Source organism: Acromyrmex echinatior, chromosome 18, assembly GCF_024713525.1.
Source record: "Acromyrmex echinatior isolate Ae372 chromosome 18, ASM2471352v2, whole genome shotgun sequence".
In the NCBI taxonomy this organism is placed as follows: Eukaryota; Metazoa; Arthropoda; class Insecta; order Hymenoptera; family Formicidae; genus Acromyrmex; species Acromyrmex echinatior.
Window position 1 is genome coordinate 6570237 of NC_141869.1, and position 16200 is coordinate 6586436.

The 16200-nt window shown below is 37.7% G+C and overlaps 1 protein-coding gene and 1 long non-coding RNA gene across 33 annotated transcripts in view; one reads left to right on the top strand and one right to left on the bottom strand.

Moving 5' to 3' along the window:
* Positions 1-16200, top strand: part of pxb (putative Hedgehog signaling attenuator pxb) — a 647697-nt gene that overhangs the window by 438992 nt on the left and 192505 nt on the right. The gene's annotated exons all lie outside the window — the stretch shown is intronic.
* The window catches only part of LOC105144806 (uncharacterized), a 450557-nt gene that overhangs the window by 227002 nt on the left and 207355 nt on the right, over positions 1-16200 (bottom strand). Inside the window, exon 6 of one of the 28 annotated variants that reach the window (XR_015548188.1) lies at positions 9-4380. The exons of the other annotated variants lie outside the window; for them this stretch is intronic. This is a non-coding gene — a long non-coding RNA (uncharacterized LOC105144806). Of the gene's footprint in view, positions 1-8; positions 4381-16200 lie in introns of those variants that run through there. 28 annotated transcript variants of the gene reach the window in all.

The window sequence follows — 16200 nt, forward strand, 5'->3', positions numbered from 1 at the left end:
TGAATATGTTTTGCTTTAAATGTAGTAATTTTCTTAATAAATTATTTGACAAATTATCTAAAATAAAAAATAAAGGAACGAAGAGTTTCTATTATAAGAAACAGAATCTCGGACTGAATTTGGAACAATTGTTGATATTAAAATAAATAATAAAAAATCCAGTAATAGGCTTTGAACATTTACAAAGTTCGCTCTATTCGCAACAATTGCATTGATTGCCTGTATCGAAAATCAATATCTAAATTATCTCTTGTGCCGTGGAAAAAGAGATCACCGTGCTAACTTTGTTGAAGAAATTTGATCATTGAAATTTGATGTCGCGCTAGTGATGTCCTATATATATACTCCGTTTATTAGACACCCCAGTTACTTGGTCGCAGACAGGTGGGCACTTTAATGGAGTACATATGTACTCTATCTACCGCCTCTGTTTCCATCTCTTGGAGAAGACGCTCCTCTTGGTCACCGCGACGTCCCGGGCGCGATAGTTCTGAGATACGCTTAAGACTTAATTGAATTCCGACCACCGGCAACTTGAAGTTGCCCAGTCCGCCTTGCCGGGATAGGTAGATGGTCGCCCTTACCTAAATCACATCGCCATTTACCGGAAGCGAGGAGAGGAACGCGCGCTCTCTCCGTCTGTCTCTTTCTCTGTCTCTCTCTTTCACGATCAATGAATCAAACGCAGCGGCGGTAGCGGCGTCGTTCTTCTCGCAAAACGAATGGAGATCAATGGCGACGTGACCTAAATTTTTTTCACCATCAACGTGGCGATTTATTCGCGGCCCTTTCTCGTGCGCGATAGCTTCCCGTGCGGAAATTCGCAGTAACGAATTGCGGGTAATTGCACCGCCGGCGTATTTCATTGTGATCGAATCGAATTGCATCGTAATATCGATGCGTGTCATCAGGCAATGGCTGTAATTATCCCTCTTGATATTTGTAAAAACAAATGATTGATACTTGTAAAAAAATATATCGCTCTTTTACTTCAAAAGTGATACTAAAAAAACGTGAATTTCGAATTATTACGATGAATAAGTTAAATAAATCATTAATCATGAAAAGTAAACTAACACTACAAAAAAATTGTTAAAACGTCACAGTTCAAAATACGTAACTTAAAAAATAATCATCAAAATTATCACAACACAAAGAAACATAACACAATATATGATTTTTTAAAGATTGTAAAACAAAAATGACAAAAATGACATCAAGTTAAGAATATTTTCTTTCTTTTGCTAATATTTGATCACTCGATTTTCTGTAAAATTAAGAAAAATAGTTTTCTTTTTTCTAATAAGCTTAGTAACTAAAATAGTTTTTTGAAATAAGCGATACAATCATAAAATATAAAAAATGCAGAGTGAATAATCGACAATGACGTTCCTTCAAATAAGAATGTTCCCGATTTCGACAAATTCGAATCAATAGTCCATTTTCAATATCTTTTATTTTGTAATATTCAGGAGACTATCTAATGCATTCACTCCATATCGATCAATCTTGCAACTTTAAGATCAGTCTAACATCATTACAGTCATCTCATCCTTCCGAGTATTAAAAGCTACCCACGCGAGGGAGTCGCTCTGTGACGGATGTGCGATTCGAAAAAAAGATTTCTTTCTCTGTGCTAACGTTTTCGCACGCGAAGATCGATCAGCGTCGGTTGTCAGAATGCCAAGTCAATGCTTCTCTTTCTTCTTCCATCGTCCTCCTTTACTCCGAAACGAATCCCTCGTGAATGTAAAGGAGGGTGTGTGTAACGAATGATCCACTAAGAAAATTCTCGCGACTTCTTCGGGGATCTTTTTTTTCAAAATTGCTGATCGACCCGGAGGGAGAGATTCGGTCGATTCGAGACTTTGCCGGAGCAAGGAAAAGGATAGATGAAGGGTGAGAATCCCTTCTTTTGAAACACCTCCCTCGACTACCCGCGTGACTTTTCTTCGTTTCCTCGTCCTCACGCGACATCTTGCATTCATCCCGGCAATAAATACTGAAAACAACTCTGGCGGCAGAGTGTCTAGTCCTTGGATAGAAACGCGAGAAATTTTGCTCATTAGCAATGTCTTGTAAGAAGACGAGTGGGTTTGATGATGCTGCCACTCGCAAAGTTTTCGAAATTGCGTTCTGACAGACGCTGCGAATGAATGCGTTAGTCTGAAAATAAATATGTCTGCAGGGATCATTATTGGAAAACAGAGTATACAATGAACACATAAATATATTTTTCGTAATATTGTGTGTATATTATAATAGTGTTATTGCTAAATTAATATTCATTAATTATTTACCTATAAATAGGATGTCAAAGATAAGGTGAAGAATAGGAATGAAAATTTTCTTATGTCTAAATAAATACGTAGTTCTAAATAGTAGTTACAAAATACTTTATGTATTTTTATTTATATACATATTGAAGAGAGAAGAAAAAAATAAATTTAAGTTTACACATATTTTTTAAATTATTTTAATAATAATAATTATAATTAATAATAATTATTATAATTGCAAAATTGTTTAAGATTAAGAATTAAACATTGTTTAACATTGAGAATTAAATGGTGAAGTCAGTTTTTATAATATTTATAATGAAGAAAATAATTTTTTTATAAAATCTATAGTTATGCAAGGAGAGATAATATTAAGAAGAAAAAAACGATTAAAAATTAGATTTGTTTTGAGAATCGATGAATGCGTAACAAATTATAACTAATGATAGAAGCGGTGATTCAGCAAAGTATACAATAAAGAGGGTGTCTTACAACATTTCAAATCCAGGACCAACCCTTCGAGTTATACGGCTCGATATATCAATTGATTATCGATGAGTCAAGATTGATGACGGGAAAATTTATTTCCATGTTTGTGTATGTATGTGGGTGTGTGGGTGTGTAATGTCTCGCTATCTAGCGATTTACCGTCTTCAGCAGAATGCATTTGCATAAATCCCGAACGTTACTAAATCAGACCTCACGCGACCCGATTTATTCTCGTTAACTTCTTTGTTTCATGATCTTCTAGAATAATATATCGATCTGAAGGAGACACAAATAAAATTATTAACACATACAAAGCTGTACACACAGCATATAGTTCAAATCATTATCTTATAACATTTAACATTTTTCTAATTATGTGAATTAATCCTTTATCGCAGAATGGACTTTAAAATGTTGAACTTTAACGCTTTTTTTTTAGTGTGCATTCCTGTAGATGAATCTAAAAAATGAATAACATACAATTCAACTTCTATGATAGTAAAAATTCGTTATTAAAGCTTTCACAAGTATGTAAGAATGTTCTCAGATTTTTATACAGTTTGGAACATAATATAAAAATTTGCAGTGAAGTTTGAAAATCCAGATTGCGAACGAAAGGTGAAAATTTTGCATTGCCAACAAAGAGATAATATAAGTTAAAAAATTTCACGTAGTTTTTGTCATACTTGTTATGTTTCGTGTTTTATATTTACTTGTTTTATTTATGATTAACTTTTTTTCATACTCACGTATGCTTTCATATGCGTTCCATTATTATGATTTATTATTAGAATCCATAACAATCAACATGACGAATCGTAATTAATTATACTTTAGAAAAAAAGGAAGAAGAATGATGGTAAACAATTGTCTTATTTATAAAACAATGAACACTCTTCATTAGCTACTATCAATTATTACTGTTTACTTCGTATTCTTCCTTAAGTGCACACACACACATACACACACATCGATACACGCAATATTGTCATCTATCCAATATCGGAAGGAACAGCAGGTACCAGTCACCTGCGTTTCTTCCATCTTCTTCTTAACGACCTTCCGCGAAAGAATAATACAAATCCTAGGGGATACTTCGGGGTTTACGAGCAACCACCCTCGACCACCCGCTTGTTCTCTTTCTCGGTTTTTCCGTGCTTCTTTCCAGCAGTTTCCGGAACTCGGTCTTCTTTTCTTTCTGAGCATGGCCAACCAAGATTCGATTGTGTTTTTATTTACCCTCCCTCCCCTCCTGTGGACTTGGAGATATGTGGAGGACTGGTGGTAAGAACTAACTTGGATACTCTTATTGCGGTGATATCTTTACCCTCATCTTCGCCGTCACACGCGTCCTAGAAAAGCACTATCCTAAGCACGCTATAAAGTCCACACGCTGCGACGTCGGCTAATCACCGCCGGCTCGTAAGAAACCCGCGGGATAACGCCTTAATAACGCAATTCGCCGTGACTTTATTGCCGGGACAGACGCGAGAATTTATAACGAACTTCTTATTCCCCGAGCAATCACCAGACAAAAGTGGAGAAGTGCGCTTTTCTCAGAGGATCCCCAACGTCAACGAAAATTTTCCATCGTCTCCTATATAGAGGAACACTGAAATGAAGGAGAGGAAAATCTTAATAAAAAATAATCATGATAATAATCGTAAAAACTTGCTAGCTTGGATATTTGTAATAATATAATTTATTACATATTATATTACTTATATATTAACATCTCCCCCTGCGATTGCTATTAGTAGATAAATATAAATATCTAGAAAGTAAATGAAAAGTCTCTTTTTCTTTTTATAAAATAATTTCTTGACGAATAGGCTTACAAAGATAAGGTTATTTTATTTCTTCAAGATTGCCCAGTTTAAGGCTGAGCGACACAACTAAACGCTAGTAATTCTCTTTGCTTCTTCGGGCGAACATCCACCGGCGATGGATGAAAGATGGCAGGACAGGGTGCATTCTTATCGCGATATCTGCTTTGGCCTTACAAGCCCCTAAATGAGTTTCGGCGAGTTGTAAAGACAGGACGAAACGTCGGCTCGCGATAGCAAACGAGGCTAATCTTGAGCGAAGATACGTTTACACGCGCACAGGATAAGGATGAAATGGGCCATAGGCAGCTGTTCCATTGAGAATGTTCGTTACATGATCCTTGTCCGTAGGACAGAAGGATCTATCGCGCGTTTTACGACGCGTTCGAGGACAGGATGCGACGCTAATTACCGTCACTGGCGTGCTAGCAAATAAATATCCATTATAGTCTTAAGTGAAACGAATGTTCTGTTAGAGTTTTACGGGTCTCGTTTGTGATAAACGTATGAGGTGAGCTCGTCTAAGCGAACTGTCGATGAGTGTCCATGACGAAGTATTGAATGTGTCAAAGCCAATATCTCCCACAGGAAATCGAATCGAAATGAAGAAAGTTTAAGTGCTGAAGCTAGTATACACTTAATCAGCTACTAACTATGTCTCTTCTATTTTAGAAATTAATTTTATTTATCGGTGAAAAAACATTATTTTGAAAAACGAATTTATAGTATCTTATAAAGCGTACATAAGATAATAATTGATTATTAAAAGTAAGAGAATAATTAATTTCTTAATTAAATAAATAAGAAAGTGTCAAACACATTTGAGATTAGATAATAGTGCCTAATAATACTTTATGTAACTTTAAATACATCTTTCAATTTAAACTTCACGCCGATTACTGTTGGATTTGCAACAAAATTATAAACTGAAATAATAAGTTACATTGATCATCGATTTGATAATAATACTATTAAATTGTTCGTTAATAATACTATTAAAACTAAATCTTTAAAGAACTTACTGTGAAAAATATTGTCTCAACCAGGATTTAAAAAAGGAGCAAAAAGTATGTTTGAATAATTTAGAACAATGGAAACTCTTCAGCATCCAGTGTACTTAAAAAAAAATCAAGATCTATATTCTGAAGAAACATTCTGTGTTTATCAATCACCGTCATCGTCTTTTCTCCACAGCTAAAGTTGTTATCGACAGCGATTCCTTCGACGTGATTTCCAAACGAGGCGACGACGCGACGAGCATGTTAGGGTATCACTCTAAAATCCACCGAGTGGCCAGAAGGAGATCGGTTGTTCGCGAAAGGGGTTGAGATACAAGTCCGATAAGTGAGAGGCGTCGAGGAACGGAACAGAAGGAGGAGGAGAAGGATTATCTGGACGAAAGTCCTACGCTTGAGGAGTCTCGCGGGACGTCCAACTCGGACTCGAAAAACGGACCGAGGGAAGAAAGAAAGGAATAAGACTCCACGACACCGTTCGAGAAAGCGACGACACCTCGAACTCGCTCGAGGGGAACTATTCCTAGTTTAAGATTCCCCAGCACGGACGTTCTTGGAAATACTTGGAAAAAGACAGATAAGTAGAGAGAAAGAGAGAAGGATGTGGACAAAATAGAAAAAGAATCGCTGATAGATTACGAGGATATACCGTCTCTACGAGGTCGAGAGATCGTCCAGATCAAAGAAAATCTCGTTTAGCGTCGCGTCGTTCAGAGTTAGACGTTAGGATTTTTTTATTCTAACTTTCGCGTTTTTGCTCGAATGTTATTTTTCAAGTTATTTTTCATATTTATATATGCATATATTTTTAACAAGATAAAGATCGCTCAGAAAACCAAACATAGTTCGTCAGTAAGTCATTTATTTGCGAATATCTAATCGTTGTACTACGTTATACACCGAGAAACAAGTCGCAAATTGCAAAATTCCATATCGAAAGTCACAACAATTGATCGCAAGTTGCGACCAAGATAGTAAGATATCTCCTCTCTTGCGGAATCATCTCCTTTTGTCCTTTTGTCGCCTCGACTCTTAATTGAGCGATCATTGTAACTATATTGGCGCCAATATCTTTGTGACACACGAATATGCCCGCGCCGCGGAATTCAGCGCGCGAGGTACATTCTAAGGATGAACGCCGACGAGGACATTGGCAACGGGCGCCAAGGGAAGTTAACTTGACACGGCATCTTAAGAGGGCAGAGAGGGTCGATCGATGCCCGCATTGTTTCACTGCGGCCTTGCGACGACGAACCCCTCCTCCCCCCTCCTCTCTCTCTCTCTCTCTCCGGAAGATCGTTCTCTTCTTTCCGCCCATCACCGTCGTTCTCTTCTCTCGTGAGAGACGCAGTGGCGATGAGAAGGGCAGAAGAGGTGCAGACGATGTTGCTGAGGCAGCATCCGCACTCTCATTCGTTGGCGATGCACTCGGTTGCACTCATATGCACCACGTTGCAGATCTTCGAGTATCGCCTCGAATATCATCGCCTGTACCACGCAAATATCTTGCAGATTCTCATGACGAAGACGAGACGCGGTTAAATGATGAGCTAAATTAAACCTGAGCTTCTAAGATTGACTCCTAACAAACTTATTCGAACCTCTTATATTTAAAGAAATCTCATTCATATTTTAATGATTAATGAAGATAAAATAGTAAATGTGATAAATGATTCGTGACCAATTAAAGAATTTTAGAAGTGAATTAAAATGAAAGATTAAATATAATCATCTTGCAAGTCAATCTTATTCCGAGAAATAAAGTTTTGTGAAATTCATTTTATGGAGCGATAGTAATATGTTTTTTTACCTTTTATCGGACGAGAAGTAAAACTTGATTGCTTCTATATAAAAGGAACTGAGCGCTAAATTCGTGCTTTATTTTAAGTCGCTGGCAAATTGATTTTTATTGTGGATATTTTATCTGGAATTTTTAAATTAAGAATTTCATTACATCACATACTGTAAAAATTACCTTACAATACTAGCGCCATACAATTGATTATTGTCATGATACAAAGTCAGCGTTATAATTTTATCGTGCATGTTTATCAAATTTAAGGGCACCATTCAATTTGAATTGTCCCGTTGATTATAATAATACAATAATTGTTGACAAAACTGGTCGAGCAAAAGCAATGCTAAATTTGATATCAAAGGTGCGCGCCTTCAATGATTGAAAGCAACTTCGAAAACAAGCTTATTCGATGGTCGCCATCGATCAATTAATTTCGAAATATGATGCGAGAACGCGACGTGAATATTTTCATCGTCGAGTGCACAGCTCTTTCTGTTTTTCTTCAACAAAAAATGAGTGGAAACGAGCAATTAAAATCGCATCGATCGGGCTCGCGCGGACTCGGCGGAGCGACGTTTCTCCTAAAAGCGATATTCGCCGAGAAATTATGCTCCAGCGCCATTGCGCGGATCGAGCTGCACCGAGATATGCGACACGAAGTGACCGTAAATTAATGTCACTTAAAACTCACCTCACGATGTGTCTGCACTAATTGCACATTTCAAAACTCATTTTTGCGCTCCCATTATTCGCCGGCGTATTATTTATATGATTTATTATTTGTACCACTTGCCAGCCCTCCCCGCGATCTATTCATGTTAATCATAATTCACCATTGCAGCATTGACTTCGTTATCGCGTGTGTTATTCATAGGTCACATAACTTATTTACATGGGCATCACGATTGATGCTTTCACGATTAACGAAAATCCAATGCGCCATTGCGATTTATGATAGATAACATGAATTTTTAACAATAGAGACGACAAAACTGAAAAAAAAGTATTGAATTAATGATTGTAACTTTAAAGAATCCCTAAATTAACGTGTGATTCATCATTTTACCTATCTCTCTTTTTTTAAATCGTTTTTCAGAAAAAATTCTCAAATATTTTATCCATGTTGTTGATATTAACTAAAATGTCGAAAGTCTCAAGTAATTCCACTGTGCGGTTGTAATTATACTACGATGAATGTACGAGTAATGCGCTCGTTAACGGAGAAAACACCGGAAGTACCGGCGCTTTTATGCACACGTATGTTGTAAGCGGGATTAAACCGCGAGCTTTAAGCCCCTGTCTTTACCATAATACCGCCCCCGAAAGTCTGCCTTTGCTCGTCGGAGGGCTCTAACGCGATTTCGGAGCTTGAAGCCGAACACATCGGCTTGGTGGAGTTGCAAGCTGCGTCATAAGCGAGCTTCATTGGTGGTCCAATGACACAGAGAGAGGCGAAGGCAGATTAGTATTTCGTGACTCCCGCATGCAGCCGGCATTGCATTTAATCGCTACCGCTAATACGACTGACGTTTGTAAGTACGTAGTTTCTCGTAAAATTCGAAACAACGCACGCGCGTCATTGACTTGCCATAAATGAACTTTCCACATCGCTTAATTATCACTGCGATATAAATTCGTAATTAAACGAAATTCCGTGCGTATCCACCCTCCACAAAGGTTCATTCGTAATGTATCTTTTCACTATGCTATAACGAGCAAATCGCTCGAATAAATTGGATAAAATTAATTTCTTCGCTAAAGCAAGATCTACATTGAGTTTCAAAGCGCAAACTTAAGTTTTAAGCCCTAATGTTCATTTCTACAAATGTAGATTAATTTTAATCTCGGTTTAATTTACTCTTCATTTTTTTCTAATTTTTATAGAGAAAGATAGAAAGTTAAATCGAGATTAAATTTAATCTACATTGATAAAAACGGATGTTAAATCGTAAGAAATTGATCATAGACAATTGTTCTCTTTACATTCAATTGTAATCGGTCAATTTCTTACGGCTTAGAGCTTAAAGTATAAGATATAAAATCTCATTGTAGATGCCGCTTAATATGAATATAAAAAATAAAAGTTAAACTTACACTTTACGGAATAACTAAACTATCTAACACAGGAATGATAAGAAATAATAAATGTTTTCCACTTTATCATCAAATGTTATTTCCTTCACAAATTACATTACGCTTCCGTAATATTGTTAAAAACGTAGCTCAAAAATATTAATTTGAAATACAAATGTTTCAAATCTTTTAATTCTGCTTAAAACCTTATTCTCATAGCAACAATTTATCTAACCATTTCGTGATCTCAGTTCAGAATTTTCATAAGTTTCCAAGACATACCCTCGCCATCGAACCGCATCGCGATTCGCAGCCCAAGTTGAGATCAGAAAGTCACGTAAATTGGCCCGTTTAACGGACCGAACGCAGAAATACTCGAGGCGCCCATTAGCTTGCGAACTTGCGGCATCTTGCGTGGCACTCGAAAATAGAGCGATGTCAGGAAAGAGAGGATAGTATAAGAAAAAAAAAAAAAGAAAGAGAAGAGAAAAGAACGATTCGATCTTCCGTGTGGTGAGACGACGAGGCGTTCGTTAGTTCCGGAAAATTCATCTCCACTTCGCACAATTAAGCGCCGATACGCTCGCTAGGTTGTTTTGTTCGTTAACTGGTTTGTTTTTTTCGTCAAGATAAATCAAACCGATATTTTGTGTTCACTTACGAATTACGCGAGTGCTGCTCTTCTCGATGGGATTCGAAGATACAAATGTAAAGTAAACGTTTTGTTCCAAATGAACTCAATATTAGGTTTTAGAAAATTATGTGATTTGAAAGGTAATGAGAAGAATCAGAAAAATAAGTAAGATTAGTAAAATATATAATTATTTATTCTGAAAACATTATAAAGCTTTTAAAATTCTGTAAAAAGGGATATCATTGTATTAGTTGATGTTATTTTATGGGATAGATATGTTATCAATAGTAGAATAAAGATCAGTCACCGATATGTTCTAACAAATACAATGTAAATATAGTTCAACGACACGATCTCAAAAAGAGATTTTATTTTATTATTAAAAAGTATTTAAATTTTAATATAAAATATTTTAATTTCAATTTTTTTTAATCGTTTATAAATATAAATTTACAAATCTAGACGAAATGTTTTGCAGAATGTATCCTTCAATTTATATTTTTAAATAATTAAAAAATTCACTTTGAATATATGATCTATACATTTTATATATTATATGTATATATTATACGTATATTATAGTATATATTTTTTCCAAAACCGATTTACAATTTTTAGGTTTTGTTACCTTTAATAATATATATTTTCATTAAACTAGTTTAAAAAATTAATTTTATACTGAATTTGTAAAATAAATACGAAGAATACATTAAATGAAATTCAAAAGTAAATATTACTGTAAATCAAGTGAACTATTTTGCACACAATTATCGCTCGAATATAAATTTTATAAACACATTTTTTTTAGGGGGGAGGAGAGGAATTGAATTTCTTTGGAAGAAGAGTCGCATGTACATAAAATTACGATATATACTACCGTAAAATATACTGCAGCGAGTAATATATTTGATAAGGCGCATCGAAATTACCGCACTCGAAGTCGCATCGTGCATCGCGTGTAGTCAGCGATGACCGCGTTGCATACGACGTTCTCTGGCGTGCAGCCGTATCGCGACCTATCTCTTCTTCGTATCTGGCTTTTTCTGTGCGTTCTAATTGTTCCGCCCACGACGTTATCAGACCACCACGTTGACGTTCCGTGTATCTCGTGGATGCCGGAACAAGATCTCGCGGACCGCGTAATCCTCCATAAATTATACTATCTCCATCCATCAATCTGCAGAGCTCTGCAACTTCCGAAATAGCGTATCCTACATATCTGCGTTTCTCGCTCGAAATGCACGTGTCTTTAGCCTGAAGAGAAACTCGAGTCGTTTAACTTTTGCTTTTTCAACAGAGATTTTTATGAACTGAACCACGTAAAGAGATAATAATATAACCGATATTTACATATCTTTGGAGATTTATACTTTTAATAAATTCTTAAAATTTTTGAGACTTTTATGTCGAACGTTTGATGACACTTGGATGAATTTTTATATGTTCGCGAATTTGTACTGCTACCGTAAAAGTACAATGCGGTTTGTTCGCATCGAAAACGAGAATTACTTTCGGAAATGCGATCAAAATATATGGCGCAATATCTCGTACATAAAGACAACTCATCTATGCGAGATCGTGACGATGATTCTTCCCAGAATATTATAGGCACAAAATCGCTCGTTACAATAAATTCCGCCACGCCGATGTTTGTTGTTCTCCCGATAATAATTCGCGTTTTTCGCGAGTACTTTTACTGACTATATATATATATATATACGTATGCAGACATGCGTGTGAATAAAAAGAGATAGAGAGAGAAAGGAGAGGCGACACGTGCAGGATAGGGATGTATGCTCCACGTTGTAGGGCTTTTATGTCATATAATGGTCTCACATCGCGTCGTCAGGTAGCTGCATTCGACAATCGGAAGCAACGACATAAAGTTTATTACGGGACACGACTCAGCTGTATATCGCGTAAAATGAATCTCCAATAATCCTCCGCGATATCTCGTTGAACGATAGGCGCGCAGCGATGGCATCGAACATCTCGTGCGAGGTTTTGAACTAATAAGCACTTGAATGAACGAGAAGTCATACGGTTTCATCGATCTTCCGCATTTCCCTTAGACAAACATACACGAATTTCTACAGTAACAAACAAAATTATACAGTCAAATTTTCTACACTTTTTATGAATAAAAAAATCCGACTTCAAATCGGTCAAACTTTAATCGACAACTTGATAGATGAAGGGAACAGGACAGCTAGTACAGCATATAAAATGACTAACACATGACAGTACTCTGACAGAATAATCTTGATATTCATTTTTCACAGTGCACGAATAAAATATCAATCCGTCAAAAGCATGAAAAATCGATAAGGTATCAAAGTGTAATCAAACCGATGGAGAGGCGTCAAATACGAACACGTAGTAATGCCTCTTTTATTTTGTTGTCAATCATGCTATATATATATAAATATTTGGTACAACAAACGTCAAATGCTTCGCGTAAGTATTCATTGAAACGGATTCGATTTCAGTTCCTATATAACTATGAATTAAATCAAGCGAATGGAGACTCGTCTTGTTCGAATTCTCGTGAGACTCGTGATATTAACATGAAATATGTTATCGATAGTTCTAGAACTAGTGTCTATTTGCTTTGTTCGAAAATTGCAAGTAGGTTTGAAGGCCATCGCTACTGCCGATATGTATTTGTGTGTATGTGTGTGTGTGTATGTGCACTTTATATATTGTGCATTTGTTGCTATACACATCGGTTATGGGTCGTAAAGCACCGATGTGAATCTGAATCGTGTTCACTGTTTTCAATAACTTCGCGACGGTGATTCCGCTATAAACTGGGTCACAGGCGAACAAAGTTATATGGAGAATTTCCAAAGACGCGACAGATCTTTATACGTATATTTCTCGAAAATGCGCCACTCTTATTCAACAAAAATTACGGCTTGGAAATCGGATTTCTTACCGCGAAATCGACTTGTCGCGAAAATCTATAATCCAAATATTCGACGAGAGAGAGAGAGAGAGAGAGAGAGAATGAAAAGTCAAGGTTCGCAATTTTGAAGAGATACTCGCAGAGATCTCAAGAAAACATTACTGAAGGAACAACTTAGAGATTCAATCATATTCTTACACGTAAATTTACAACCGTTAAATCCCTTTAACGTTTACGCCGTTAAATCCCTTTGCTTACGGCAATTGCTAGTCGCGTAGTAACGGTAGCGCTCATCAACTTTTTAAACCAAAGTGATCGCCGTGTTGCAGTCTTCTCAACGTCAAGCTTGACCGCAACTCTTTGCGGATCATTCTCTTATTTACACGTCGGCCGCGCCGCGGAACTTCGTTAACCCCGTTAACTCGCGGCAAACTTCTGACACGGACAGGGATCCTTCGGTGGCACGTGAGGGGAGCTCGTGTCATCCCTCAGGCGTTCTCCTGTTTCCCGTTTAATGAATCCGGATACAGGCCGATCCGATCGCTCGCCGGAGGAACGTCAGCTTGTCGGTCGATCTGCTAACCGGAGTCTGATCCACCAATTACGACTGTCCGACTCCACGTGGTCGCGGTTTCTCTCCATTTTCCCGCATCCGGCTGGATTAACGTCGACGGCGATCAGCGGTGCCTATGCGTCCGAACGCATATCGATGGAAGTGTCGATCAACGGCGCCTGAACTTCGAATCGATCCGAACGGGAACTCTCCTGCTTGCTTAACTCGTGTCCAACTGTCGAAGCTGACGGCAAATTTATCGGTTCTCCACGAAGTCTTTGTGTCAAGCATGATTTGGGACGATATTCGGCTACCCGAATTGATTTCGCGGACTCATAAGCGACGCGTGACGGCGTTACATCCTGGATCGAAGATGATTAATTAAAATGATTAATATTCGTGGCTTTCCATACAAAGATCCTCAACATGAGATATCCGTAGAATATTTCTTTCGAATCTCGCAGTGTGAGAATACACTGGAAGCGTACAAAATCCTTTCCATGCGTGATAGACTGTGAGTAGTGTGAGTGGAGGTAGCGCTAGAATTGCAGCCCCCAATAAAGCTCTAAATTTCATGGTTTAGAAATGAAGTAGTAGTGAACCATCTTCATTTTGTACGTTTAAAACCGCGCGCTGTTATAAGGTTCCAATGTAGATGAGCTGTATAATTTGGGAAAATAAGTCGGAGGCATCTAATCCTTCCTATCCGGCGAAACATTGCAAAAAAAATCGAATCTCGCGATTTCAATTGATTTGAAAACGCGAATATATCGATGTAAAACCAGATCTCCAGATTAAGCCAGCCGTACTGGCAATACCGTTGCACTCATTGATTTATCAGAAAAAAACAATTTTGCACAACTAAAACTACTGTAAAATTTTTTAATATATGATTGATCTCGCCCTTAGTTCCTCACTGAATTTAAATGGTATAAACCAATTATATTACAGAAGTTTTACAATCGTTGTAAAGTTGCTTTTTCTACTGAATGCAGCCATTGAGACGAGTTTACAGTTTATTCGTGCTTGCTAGTTTGGATCCAATATTAGATATCTGACAGCTACTTTGCAAATTATTTGGTAGAAGCCGACAGTTATGTGCTAAGTTCATGACTAACCACATTTATTAGTCACCGGACGAATTCAACATAACGCGTTTGGCGTAACGTGTTTGCGTATAACACCGACGTGTGGAATGGCGACGATCGATATCGGGCAATCGAGTCCGCCGTCTGTCGGTGGTTAACGGGGACGTGGAGCGTAGACCTCGCAGCTCCACCGGTTCCCGGTGGGATACGCCTTTGGTGATATATCGAATTATTGTCTAACCGGTAAATGTTATTGCCGGCGCAAACGGTAATCGACGGATTAGCATCGACTATTATCGTAATAACCGATATTGTCGGAAAAGCGAATGCGCATATACGATAAACGCGCGCTTTCATGCTATTGGTCTTATACCGCAGTAGTCACGTAAATTATTTGTATAATATATCACAAGCACTTAATCGATCGCATGCATTCCTTCTATTGTATTATTCAGGTGCTAATATAGCCTTTAATTAAATGTTCTGGATTTTTTTTTCTTCTTCTTTTGCGTTTTATAATTACGTTATAAAGAAAGCCATTTCTTTTCGACGGAATATAGCGAATTCATTTTTTAAAATATTTTCCATATTAAAATTGCAAATCGAGCAACAACTTATTCAAACACGCAATTTAAATTAAACACAATTTTTGTTAAAAATTTATTAAATAAAAATCAATTTTTGTAAATAAAGTTGTGCATGTAAATTTATAAAAATCGTAATATAAGTTTATTAATTTTGTTTCTCCAATTTTATTTCCTTCACAATTTAATTAAACGTAACGTTTGTATTTTAGTCAATAAAAAAGAATTTTCGTTATCAGGATTTATTTTGAAATTTTTTAGAATCGTAATTGATTTAACATTTACTAAATTCAAAGAGCACCCGTATGACCTACCTTGTCTGATCTGATGTTGTCAAGGATAGGCAACATCAGTCGTATGACGCTTCATTGTCAAGTACTCGCTCTTCTGAGGAGGTCGATCGACGCGGTCTCGTCGTTTCTCGGGGGGATGAATGCGACGCGACAGACGATGTCGAGCCGCATACATCGCATCGCTACGAGATCGTCGAGGGAGGTCGACGATGGCGTCTCGTTGACGTGGCCGCGTCGCGCGAGATATTCGCGATGCCTGACGGATGGAGCATCCATCACGGGATAATATCGTTCTCTCCTTCGCGCACGGAGATGGCGAGAGGTGGTCGGGAATTGGTGCATCGGGCGCGTGCACTCAACGACCGCTCGCCATCGAGATGCACGTAGCGTGCGTGGCTGCGTGCAGCTCGACGCTCGCACGTCAATTGCAGGAGACAGCCATCAATAGCCTGTACCTCGTGATGCATCGCTCCCGTGCGCGCTTCGTGATTTGTGCTCGTCTCTCTCATCACGGTATATACGTGCGTAGACGCACTTTTCCCGGCCGATGTCGGCGTATGCGTGTGTACGTCGATCTCTGAATAGATCGTGCCGATGGAGCGTGAGGGAGTTTGTCGAAGAGAATGCAGAATGCACGTGAAGGCATTAGGCGGGAGAAA